Raw genomic sequence first — 14039 nt, forward strand, 5'->3', positions numbered from 1 at the left:
AATAACAATTACCATTATGACTCTGTCATAGTACATGTTGGGGTGAATGACTTCAGACGTACCTCTCTGGACTATATGAAGAGAAACATGACTGAACTCCATACCTCTCAACCCCTTAGAGCAAAAAATCTGGAAAAAGCCTAAAATGATTGGGGGACAAATAGGGACAGATTTTAAATATTGCTCTTACAAACTTAGAAACCTGACAGAATAATAGTTTTGCATAAGCATGAATTTTCTGAAGGATGTGGAGTCTTAAACTCAAATGTTTGTCATTATTTAATGACTTCATTCCTCAGCTATTTGCCAGAAAAGTACAGATTTTAGGAGGAACACACCAAAAATATGAGGCAAAAATCTGGACATTCTGCGAAAATCCGTACAGTTGAGAAGTAAGCTGAACTCTCAGACTATGTGTCCCAGGCAGGTATGTCCCTAGCCGTAAGCAGTATTCAACCTCTGCCCAGGATAATGCCCACAATATAGACAAAAAAAATGATTCACTTCAACTATTGGCTTAGTTTCTGGTGTCAGTCCAGGGGGCTCAAGTATCTGTCAGCCTGGGAAGACATGGTTGACAGATTATGCTGCTTTGCCAGAGATGGTCTTCAGCTGTCTCCTCTAGGCTTTTAGATACTGGCAAAGACATTTGCCTTTCCCATAGTGCCTTTTTTAGGCAATGTCAAAACAACAACATTTCCAATGTAAAAAATCCACTCAAACTAAACTCAAGGGTTATGCTGCTTAATACTAGGAGCCTAAACAGGAAACTACACTCCCGGGAAGCACTCCTCACCTTGGAAGATGCTGATGTCTGTGCAGTCACTGAGACATGCTTCATGGCCACAGAGAGCACCCCGGCTGTTCATGGCTACTACTACTACTACAGTTTACTAGGCAATGGTATAATAAATTTCAAACTCCGCACTAACACAGCCAACCATGACTCCCAGGCACTGGAGTACACAAATGTTCTGTATAACTACCTAAATAACTGTACAGACTCAGCTGTACCTAACCAGATCAAAACCAGGCCCTCCCAAATAAACAGGCCACCATGGTAGACCTCAAGTATAAATAGGTTATATAACAAAATGAAGAAACTGATGTATAAGAACAAGAGGGAACTTATTCAGCAGAAAAAGAATACCCTCCACAGCTTGAACAAGCAAATTGGATATCTTGTAAAGTCCTCTAAAGCTAGTTATGAAGCTAAATTAGCATACCTAGCTAAGGATAATCATAAGTCATTCTTTAGCTATGTCCGAAATCTAAAAGGGAATTCCCAACTATGGGCCGAACTTATAGTGGACAGTACCTCTCATACTGAACTTCAGGAAATTGCCAACCTGCTAGCTGACAGATTTGGTGCAAACTTCACTCCCTGTCCCCACCAGTTGTACCCCAAAACTTACCTGATGCCAGTCTTCTACCTAGTATCTCCAAACAGCAGGTCATATCCGCATTCTCCAAGGCCAAAAACATGATCTCTATAGAACCAGATAACATCCCGGGCTGCTTAATAAACAATCTAAAACAAGGCCTAGCAGAACCATTTGGCACTCTCTTTAACCTCACCCTGAGCACTGTCTTTGTTCTAGCAGAGTGGAGAACAGCAGCAGTAATCCCTTGCACAAAGGAGGTCCATCAACTGACCCTGGGAACTATAGCTCCCTAAGTCTTACCAACTTTATCTGCAAGGACATGGAAAGAATAATCATGGACCTTATCAACAAGGACATAGGCAATCTTTGAGACTATTGATCTGATCCAGTTTGGCTTCATTAAGGGTAGGTCATGCTTACTGAACCTGGTGAATTTCTTCAAGAATGTCACCAAAGCCCTAGATGAAGGCAAAACAGGACATACTGCCTATCTTGACTTAGCCAAGGCTTTTGACACAATTCTCCACTCAAGTATAATTGAAAAACTCTTCTAGCTGGGAATTAACTCATATGTCACTAGACATACAGCCAATTGGCTCACTGACAGAACGAACGCTGTCAAAGTTGGGGATTTCATCCTCTACCAGTAGACCAGTTACCAGTGATGTACCGCAAGGATCTGTGCTGGACCCTCTCCTGTTTGGAATCTATTTCTTGGAAGTCCAGACAAAAGTAGATGGCCTGTGGCTTACCAGGTTCACTGATGCTTGCAAACTGGGTCCCCAAATGATGTTAACACATTACAAAAGAGACTAACACAGACATATGTTTGGTGCCAAAGCCATGGACTAAATCTAAGTGCAAAAAAAGTTCATTATAATCCCCTTTGGCAAAGAAGAAGTCCGTGAAAATTACAACATTGACAGTACCCCCCCCCAAGCTCAAACCCAGTGGTGAGAGATTTGGGAACACAGATTGATAGCAATCTAAACTTTGATCACCATGTATCCACGGTGGTAAGGAACATAAGTAAGGTATTGCATCCAAAACTAAGGATATTATAACTTTCTGTGCTCGAACCTCATCAGACCACTAATAAGGTACAATGCTCCCTTTTTTTCAAGTATCTCACTAGACACCTGCAGCAGCTGGACAGAGCACAGAGGTTTCTCACCAAGAAAATTTAGGACCCCCAAAACATGACCTACATGGAAAGACTGAAAGCCATGTCTCTGTACTCTGTATCCTACAGGCTGCAGAGAGGCGATTTGTGCCTGGCCCACAGAGCAGTCTCTGACCCTGCCATAATGGAAATACTTCACATCTGCAAATCAAATGGAATAAGAGTCACTCGCTCCAGGTATCTCAACCTAGCCTGTGATATTAACAGAACATGCTGGAGAGACAGATATATGTCCCAGAGATTGCCGCTCCTCTGGATAAACTCCCAATTCATGTGAAGCAAAACAGAAAAAAGTATGTGCTAACCAGTAAATTCAGGTTCCAAAAAACACAAATCAACTAATGAACAAATAGAACAATGGAACCTCAGCTGTAAATAAGGCTAAAAACTATAAACTTTAAAACTTTAATAATGCTAGTTAAAAACTTTCACCAAATGGTTTCTTCAGGCAAGAACAGTGTTGTCAAAAATGCTTCACAATTTAAAAACCCTTCATTCATTAGTGCACCTGTTGCAGAAGTCTACGTAACCAAGGTTTTAAAGTGAAAGCCTCGTTTAGACCTGGCTCAAAATGTGCACCAAATCTAAGTATCCACTTAATTTCTTCTTTCTCAGTATAAAGTTTTAAATTTCCTCTACGATTGGATTGTGTGACTATGTAGAATTAAAAACAAACTGATGTACATTATTTGTTTCAGCAATATGTCTGTATAGAGCATTTGTGTAGACACATCTATTAATGTACGAAAAATGGTTACATATTTATTCTGTCTTTTAATCTTCTGTTGGTCATCCCCATGGAAAAAGCAGAGCAGAGCGTGCATCTAACCATATATGCTACATTCCTAGTGCTGCAATTTCCACAGGCAGTGATACAAAAATGTTTATTAGTGACAGGATGTTTAAATAATTTACATGTATCAATATATTTATAAAAGGAATGGTTTTGACATTTGTAAGTTCCTTTTTTTGCAACTCCTAAAGTTATAGCTAGACTTCGTCTGCTCTTCACAGCACAGTTTATTCTTTAAATTAGGAGCTCTTTTATAACCAAAGACTGGTGATTTAGGTACCAATCCTTTTAACTGCTGATTCTCTTTAAGTAGGGGCCAATATTTACTTACAATCCTTTTAATGCCTGATGTGTTCCTATTTAAAAGTTAGCATAGATCTTAAACTCACTTCCTTTCATTCACAGCTCCGTTCATCATGATTTGCTAGGTTATGTAGTATTGCTTTTAATTCCACACACTGTTCAGAAATAATACATTTTATCTTCTATACATCAGCTTGTTTATAACCCCTCTATAAAGTCTTGCATTGTTAAATTAAGTTATTTCATCTGATTATCTAATGTATTAAGTTGTGCTATTTTATGTAGTTGATTCTTTACTATATTGTTAAACATGTGAGAGGGGTGCAAACTTGTATGGTGAGGATATGTATTTTTCTTCACACATTTTTTGTACAGAGTAGTATCTATTTTACCATCTTATTAATTTAAAGTCAAGGAAATTTATTTCAGTTGGAAAACATTCCTTTTTGAATTGTAGTCTTAGAGATGCGATTGAAAAAATTCCTCTAAAGTGGATTCATTGCCATGCCAAATGATAAACAAATCATCAACAAACCACTTGAAGAACACTACATGATTGCTGAAAGGGTTATGACCTATTATGCATTCTTTCTCCCAAATGTATATAACAATATTGGCAAAAGTATTTGCCACTGGCATACCCATTGCCACTCCTTTTTCTTGTTTATATAGTTGATTTTGAAATAAAGATATTATTTTTAATACAATATCTAATAATTCACATGGGAGTATAATATGGGACTGGATATACCGGGTATTTTCATGGAGATACTTACTGACCGATTCAATACCTTTAGAATGCAGAATTTTGGTAAATAATGAATCATCATTGAGTGTTATAAAAAAGATTATCATCTAGACTATTACCTCTTGACCACAGTGCTAACCTTGTAAGGACATCATTTGTGTCTTTGATTATTGTGCCAGTCTTATATAATTTAATTTTTAGTTGTTGGTCCAAATATTTTGCTATCGCTTCTATTATCCATCCTTGTGCAGAAACAATCGGTCTGAAAAGCAGGGTTACTAGTGATTTCTGAATTTTATGAATTCCATAGATAATTGGTCTTATTGGTTGTGCGGTTAAAGATATTCCTTTATTTTTTCAGCAATGCCTCAGTCATTGCATAACATCTCAGTTTTAGTTTTCAAATGTTGAATGCTGCATAGTCATATTATAATATGTATTACTTGAAACAAAGCTCCTCAATGACCCCGTTCAAGTGCAACTTAGACAATTGGATGGGAGACCACAGATTCACCCCAGGGGTGGCAACTATGTCTCTCATGGGCAGAGGCAGTTGGTGCTGATCCCAGACTCAATCTGCGAATAACGACCATCTAACCAAGGTCAGTTAGGGAACAAGGGTTTAACATGGCTATGAACCTATGACATTACTGCACTAACTATCACTTGTTCTTAGTTTATTCTATTTTTACATTTCCTAACTGGGTAACTGAATTAGTCCAAAGATCCTGTTCAGTCATCACCCAGTTCAATGACTCTTTTTAGTCATCACCTGGGCCAATGGCAAAATAGTCTGTAACAGTGATGACCATTGTAAACAGATAATTATAAAACAAGTATCAAATTTATAACTGCAGAGAGAGGCAACAACAGTGACACAATGAAGTGCAATTGTGTTAGACAACACAGTTGCAAGAGCCACATACACTTATGGTAGGAAAATCACAACTTGGAAAGGAAGAGAAACAATTAAATTTTGATGTATAGCAATAGTAAAAAGAACTAAAAGTGTACAAAAAGCAGTAGTAAAATAATATCAGTGTTAAGGACACGTGAGCACTAGTAAAGAAAAAAAAAACAGTTTTAAGAACACATAAAATCAGAACTTCATGTAAGCAACAAAGAAAGTGGATTAAACACTGATTTGGGGAATTATGTTACTTTAATGGATTTGGAAGTTATGCATGAATATGTACCAAAAAAGGGCATCATAACAGATAAGATAGAGAAGTAAAGTAAAGTAATCATAAGATGATTGACGTGCAGAACAAATGATTGGAAGAGAAGAATGGAAACTGAGTGATGTAGGAAAACAATCAGTGGATGGTGGATGCTATGTATTTAGTGTATAAACTTGGCTGTATGAGACAGAATCAAAGCCCCAAGTAAAATCAAGCAGCCATGGTGGACTTCCAGCATCAACAAACTCTACAATAAACACAAAAAGCTGCGGACCAAGAAAACAAAGATTAGGACCCACAATGGAAAAGCACCCTCCTCAGCCTTACCAGGCAAATAACACAACTTGTCAAATCTTCCAAGAGCTCCTTTGAGAGAAACCTAGCAAGTACAGCCAAGGATAACCATAAGGCCTTTTACAGCTACATACATAACCTAAAGGGTAGGACCCAAGCATGTACAGAACTAGTGGTCAATAGTATCACACACAGTGACCCCACAAAGATAGCAAACCTACTAGTGGATAGGTTTGGCAACATTTTCACTCCTTTTTCCCCTCCTAACTCAAAACAAACCCTTCCCCAAACCCTCCCCCCATCTTACATATCTGAAGAGCAGGTCTTGAAACCCTGTCCAAGGCAAAGAAAATGGTCTATATGGGAATAGATGCCATCCCAGGCTGTCTTCTAAACAGGCTAAAGCATGAAATAGCATCACCACTAAGTACCCTTTTCATTCATAGCCTAACCACAGGCTTGGTTCCTGTGGAAAGGAGAACAGCTAGTTATTCACCTCCACAAAGGTGGCCTAGGAACAGACTCAGGGAATTAAAGACCAGCCTCATCTGTAAGGCCATGGAAAGCATAATTATAGACCTCATAAATAAAGACAAAGGTGACCTCCAAAACGATTCGGCTTCGTGAAGGGCAGATCCTGCCTGTTAAATTTTTTGAATTTCTTTGCAAGTGTGACCAAAGCCATTGATGAGGGCAAATCTGTGCACACAGCATACCTCGACTTGGCAAAGGCTTTTGGCACAATTCCACATTCAGGCATTACCGATAAACTTAGCAAACTGAATGTAAACCCCTTTGTTGTAAAATGGGTTGCCAACTGGCTCACAAACTGGACACACATCATCAAAGTGGGTGACTTCACATCAACCATCAGACCGGTTACCAGTGGGGTGCCACAGGGGTCAGTGCTGGGCCCCTTACTGTTTGGTATATGCTTCTCAGAAGCTCAGGTAAAAACTAAAGGGTTGTGGTTGACCAAGTTTGCAGACAACAACTAATTAGGTACAATCATTGAATCCCCACATGACATCAGTATCCTCCAGGAGATTCTCATACTGACCAATGACTGGTGCATTAGTCATGGTCTCAAAATAAATGCAAAGAAATGCATCATCATTCCCTTCAGCACAATGTCCCTTCACACTGTCAAATCAATAAAAGTACCCTAAGTATGCATGAAGTCGTAAGGCACCTGGGATCACAGGTTGATTGTGACCTTAACTTTGACCACCACATGTCTACTTTGTAAGGAAAACTTTCCACATAGCTCACTAGATTATTAAAGGCATCTCCTCGAGAGCAAAAGAAGTTATAACCCTCCTCTACTCAGCACTTATGTGGTCCATAATTTAGTATAATGCCCCATTTGGTATGTACTGTACTTAGCACCTGCAGAAGTTTCTAACAAAGAAGATCAAGGGCCTCCAGCATGTGCCTTACACGGACTGACTAAAGTCCCTGTCACTTTACTCTGTATCATACAGACTTCTTAGGGGAGACTTATGCCTGGCCTACAGAGCAACCAAGACCCAAACCTAATGAACTTACTGCATATATGTAAATCAAATGGGTCTAGGGCTACCCATTCCAGGGAGTTAAATATGACCTGCGACTTAAATAGGACATGCTGGAGGGAAAGATTTATCTACCAGTGACTAACAAATCTTTGGAACAGGCTACCAATACATGTGAAACAGAGCACCTCTATGACACTGTTCAAGAGGAACCTGGACAAGTGGATGAGGCACCGTAACTTTTTACCGGGGAAAGCGTCTACAACCCTCCTGGACATGGGCAGTCATCACTAAATGCAATCTAGGGTACTGACTAGTATTTCTACAGTATTACATTGGGTTGAAATGGCTAGGCTTAAAATGACCTCCTGATTGATAACCTAGCAATCTCCTATGATCCTATGAAAAAGAAACAGAGTAGAATTAAGTACGTAAGTCAGAGTAGTAAGGCAAGATAAAAGAAGGAAAATGAGGAGAATTTAAGAAAAAAAAAGAGGGAAGATGGAGATAACTTACAGATAATTACACTTAAACTGACAGGACTAATGAAGAAAAAAGTTACAACGGAGGAATAGGTAGGTTTGGTCTATACGGTGAGAAGCTAAGGTGCTTCAGATGACAGGGGTTAGCCTATAGAGGGGCTACCTGAAGACTAGGGATGCAGAAGATAGAAGAGGGAAGTAGTGAGTAATTTGTGGAAAAGGTTAGTAGAAAAGAGGCCACTGTGGATATGAGTAGAGTAATGGTAGATTTTAGCAGAAAGCAATGGTGTGTGAAGGGTTGGCTAAAGTTATAAAACATCTTGATTTTTAGTAATTTCTTTTTTGTAAAGTTTGGTGTACTTTCAGGGCTACCAAAGCCAATTAAAGGTAGGACATATTTTAATTTCTGTATTAGTGCAGTTTGTGCAATGGAAATCAACAGTCAGCAATAGGTAAACGGGAAAACTTGTAGGCCTGTTTGAGTTGGACTGTCACCCTGGAACATATGGCTGAAACAAGATTTTGAAAAACTAAGTGTTATTTTAGGTAATACTAACATATTTTTAAATAAGTACTTGGTTAACAGGGTTCTACATGGGGTCATTGACAAGTAGTAGATATGCTGAGTTTGATTTTACAGTATCAGAAATTAGAATAATGGAATTACAATCTGTTTTGTAGAAGGTACTGTAGAGAGATGGTGTTCAGGCCACTGTGAGAAACAAGGACGTTAACATAAACTGAGTGGAATTAAAACAGAGGATAATTTGAGTAAAGGAAGAAAAGAATAAGACCAAGGAGTGAGCCTCAAGGTTTACCCCTGGCAGAGGTACTACACCTGGAAAAAGGGGATTCAAGCAGTATTTGGATGGTTCGGTTACACATAAAGTCCTTAATTCAGCTTAACACAAATTCAGAGAAAGACAAAGAATAAAGCTGGTGGAGGAAAAGCAGACTGTTCTACATGGTCAAAGGCCCTCTTAGGGTTACCAAAAACAAAGAGAGCAAATGTAAGAAGGATTTTGTCCAATTTGTAAAGATACAAGCAGTGGCCATGAAGAGAACTGTTATAGTGTTGCAGCTTTGTCTAAAAACAAGGATGAGAGTCACTTAGGATATGTATACTACACATACTTATATTATTGCATTTATATACATAACTCATTGTTTCCATTGTTGCATCTTAAAGTATAAATAAATAGCTAGATTAAGTAGTCTAAAAAGTAATTGACAAAGACATAAAATGTGCCAGTTCTGCTTGCTTACACGGAAAAAAACCCTGATTACAACTTGGGTAACCCAAGCCTGACTACAGACTCAGGCACTTGCTGCAGTTGTTGCTGGAGGAAGATGAACGACAAAGCAGTTATATACTCACTTCTTCCAGAAAGCAGCATGTTGGAACACGTTGAAAGCAAAGCTGTTCATAAGCCCAGGTGGTGATATATGGGCTGTGAAAAGGGACCATTGCTGTAGCAGGTGGGCAGTCAAAAGAGAGAGAAATGTAAACAGGTAAATGGATATGCTTTCCTTATAATGCCATTGCATTCCCATCTGGATGACATCACTCAACGTGGCAGTTAGTAGGCAGGGTTTAAGCAAGAAACCTCCAGCTTGGCTGCAGTATGACAGCCCTGACTTCAACTACTCTCTCCAGTTGAGGGGGTAACCACAGCCTATACAGCCATAAAGGCTCTTCTTGCCCAGTGGCACAGGATCTATCCAGAAAAGAGACAAGCTAGGATGTCTCTTACTGTGGTATCTCTAGAAAGAAAGAATAACCCCCAGTGCAGTATCCAAGGGAAGAAAGGAATCGGAGGAGAAAGTTGGGGACCTGAAATCAGCAGTAAACTGGTAAGAAAAAAAAAACATTTAATTCAGTGTATGTGTGTACACATGAGGGCACATCTATCACTCTCTCTCTCTCTCTATACATATATATATATATATATATATATATACATATATATATATATATATATATATATATATATATATATATATATACACACATACACAGACACATTCAAAACCATAGCAAATGCATATAGGACCAAATCAAGGAGATATTAGAAAAGCAGAACACCTTCAAAAAAAAAAAAAAAAAACCAGCCACAAACCTTGTTTGCTATATGCATCATTAAACATGCAAGTTACTATTAAAGAACATGCAAGAATTCTAATCCATTGGCTTCTGAATACAGAAACCCCCTTAATTTATTTTTATATAATACATTTAAATCAATAAAACAAGATACCAGTAGTTCTAGACATGGCATGCCCCACTTTTTGTTGGTATCATCAGTATAACGTAAGTAAATTTAGGTATTTATTAAAACACTCAGCTTAGGAGCAGCCTGATATCTATTACATTTGGGATGGATTCGATGTCAAGCAAGAGAGTCCCACAGCAAATGCATACAGAACTAACTCAGAAAGGCCCTGGCAAAGCACAGCACCACCTGAGAAAAAAAAACACAAACGTCCCATGATGACATTATTGGAAGTAGCATATTACCTTTAAAAGTCACACTAGATACTTTAGGAAAGAAAAAATATGCAAAGAGTCACTGATGCTAAAGAACACTTAGGGAAACAAGAATTCTGATAGAGCAATGGATATTTCAAAGTTAATATAAGAAATAAATTTTATGGCTATATAATGATGAAATTAATTGAAATGAGGCAGGTCAGCAGTTACTTTTCAGGTTAACATTTTGCTATAATAAAATATGAACAAAGACATGGGCCGATGTTATAGCATGCTTTGCTTTGTGCTATTTGCTCTTTAGAGACTATTGCTGCTCTTAGTTGTTCTCATTACTTTTATAAGGATATCTGAAGAAAAAAATAACCATGTTCTTCTGTGTGTGTGTGTGTGTGTGTGTGTGTGTGTGTGTGTGTGTGTGTGTGTGTGTGTGTGTGTGTGTGTGTGTGTGTGCAAGCAACTTACTTAGAAGGAAGAAATCTAAAGCATTAACTAAATCAATAGTTTCTTAATTAGTTGTTATAAAGATTACTAATGGAATAAATATGTTTGATGGATTATATTATTTAGTGCTTATAACAAAAATACATTTATACATTCTTAAAATAGTCATGTTATATTACTTGACTGCAATTAGTGATACACGCTAAATCTAAGCTATTGAAAAGACAATGAGTGCCTTAACTGAACTTGGGTTCACTCATATTTTCAAACATATATGTCGAATTCTGTTAATAGGATACATAGATGATAAGATGGATAACAGTTTGTGGTAAAATAACATCATGTTGTACATTTTTAATATGACTATGAAGACAAAGAAATGAATGTAAATTCGTTGTGAGTTTATGATAATATTATCTAATATATATTCATGAATAATATATTTTATATTGATTAATGTTTGGGCATAACTGTGAGTACAGGACATTTTGACCCCGCCATTTCGCCCCCCACGATTCGCCCCTGACCTATTCGACCCCGGACATTTGGACCTGAACAAAATATTACAAAAAAATGCAAAAAGAAGTTTATAACACATTTTAAACAATAAACAGAGATATACTACATAAAAAACAATAAACAGAAACAATGGACTAGTTCGTAGTTTCCGTTCAATGTTGTCATGCAGTAAAGACAAATATAGTAGATAAAGAAGCAATGAATGGAAAGTACAGACTATAAAAATAATAATCAGGACATCCAGATTACAAAGGTTGCTATAGTTCACAGTTTCCATTCAACGTTCTCCTCCAGTAAACACAGATATACTACACAAAGAAAAAATGAACGGAAACTATGGACTACAGAAATAATAATCATAAGATCAGGATTTCTAGAGTTAATATAGTTTTTAATTTCAATTGAATGTACTACTAGACATTAACAGCTGAAAGTGAAAAAGTCAACTCGATTTACAGACCACGAAATAGGCCTTTTAGATTCACCACTAATGGATAAAGCAATGGTTTGTGAAAGATTTAGTCCAGTGATTACCCAGTCTAGGTACAAGGATGAGCAGTGAAAAATTATAAAAAAGAAATGATGATGGCATAAAATTAAAAAGTCATGTCATACCAACTTAGTATAAATTTAAAAAATGTGAATAATTTAAAATAAGCAGTATGTTAAAATGTAACACTAATTATATTATTTTAAAATGTAATACTAGTTATTAAATGTTAAAAGTGTATGTGTTATATTTATACTAACCAATGTAATTATTAAATGAAATAAAAATAATAAAATAAAACTAAAATATATTTACATTTAAAAAGTAACAGTGTATTTATTGAATAATTGATTAAATAATAACATAATAACTCATTACAAGAAATTTGGGGTCAAATAGCCTGGGGTTAAACTGTCTACTAAGAAATCCCATAGACAATAATTATTAATTTAAACATGAAAATGTATATAAATGCATTGGGGTCGAACCATTCGGGAGCCAACAGTCTGGGGTCGAATAGTCTTGGTTCCATAACTGTACCTTAGTAATACAGGTACTACTACAATACCTAGACGTTGATACTACTTTTGTGATATATAACTTAATGGTGATAAATGTTTGCCTGGTTACAATAATTTAGATAATGAAAGCTGTTGTTAAGTTAGTTAAGTTTTGCTATTCAAAACATTGAATCTTATGAGTAAGTAACAAACAGTTTAATAGTAGTTAATAAGACAGGAAGAGTTAAGGTAGAATACAAGCATAACTGTTTTAAGACATTTGTTCTGATCAATATAATATAACAAATATATATAGTACTTGTCTAGTCAGACAAATTGCTAAATATAATTTACTGAGAATTTCATACTAATTTGGAAATGTGGTAAATATTAGAACATCTGCTTAATGATTAAAACTAACTATAGTGGCAATTTTGAGTGAAGTACTACAAAGTATAGTGATTATTGCTACAGAGTGGGGAGGTTGTTTAGATTTACTTAAGCAGACCATGAACTTATGTTTCTGTTAGTGATTAGGAATTTATGTATTTATCATGAGTTAGAAAGTTGTTTAATAGATTATCTTTTCTGATTATTTTAATAGTTGGGAAGGAAGACAGAAGAAATGAACTTGTCACTTATAGATTTTTTGTAAAACAATTCAAAACTGCAATTATTGTAGAAAACAAAATCGCCACTGATTCTAACCACAAAGCATTCTACAGCTATGTCAAGAATCTCAATGGCAACACTCAGATCTGCTCTGAGTTACAGCACAATGGCACTAAATATACATAACCAACTGATATTGCCAACATCCTGGCAGATATGTTCAGTGCTAACTTTACCCCTCTCTGATCCCCTAAAGGGCCCATCTTTATACCGGAAAAAGGCAAAGCACTTGTAATCAGGGCTGCACAGGTCAAAAACACACTCTCCAAAGCCAAGGACACAGCATCCATGGGACCTGACAACATACCAGGCTGCGTTCAACATGAACTACAGAACAAACTAGCACCCCACCTAAGTACCATGTTCAATCATAGCCTCACCTCAGGCTTTGTGCCCTCTGAATGGCACACAGCAACGGTTATCCCACTCCACAAAGGGGGAGCCAACACAGACCCCAGGAACTACCTCCCCATTAGCCTGATTAGCCTGGTCTGCAAGGCTATGGAGCATATCATCATGGAATTTATAAACAATGACATTGGTAATCTCCAAACTCTGGACCCTACCCAGTTTGGGTTTGTAAAAGGCAAATCATGTCTTCTAAACCTGATAGACTTCTTTGAAGTGGTCACCAAAGCTGTAGATGAGGGTAAGGAGGTACACACAACCTATAATGATCTCGCCAAGGCTTTCAACACCACCCCCCACTCTAGAATTATAGACAAACTCACTAAACTAGGTATAAATCCCTATGTCATAAGATGGGTTGCTAACTGGCTCACTGACCGAACCCACACTGTGAAAGTAGCAGACTCTAAATCCAACTTCAGACCAGTGACAAGTGGAGTATCACAGGATTCAGTCCTAGGTCCTCTGCTGGTTGGTATCTACTTCTCTGAAGCACAGTCACAGTACCAAGTAAAATATATCTGTCCAAATAGTGCCAAAAGTCAAATATATACCCTTAGATCAAACATAAACTTGTTTTTTTTAAAACAGCATAAATAAGCATTTACTTAAAGATTCATTTGTGAGAAATGAAA

This window comes from Protopterus annectens, chromosome 1.part2, assembly GCF_019279795.1.
Source record: "Protopterus annectens isolate FY-2018-M chromosome 1.part2, PAN1.0, whole genome shotgun sequence".
Taxonomy (NCBI): domain Eukaryota; kingdom Metazoa; phylum Chordata; order Ceratodontiformes; family Protopteridae; genus Protopterus; species Protopterus annectens.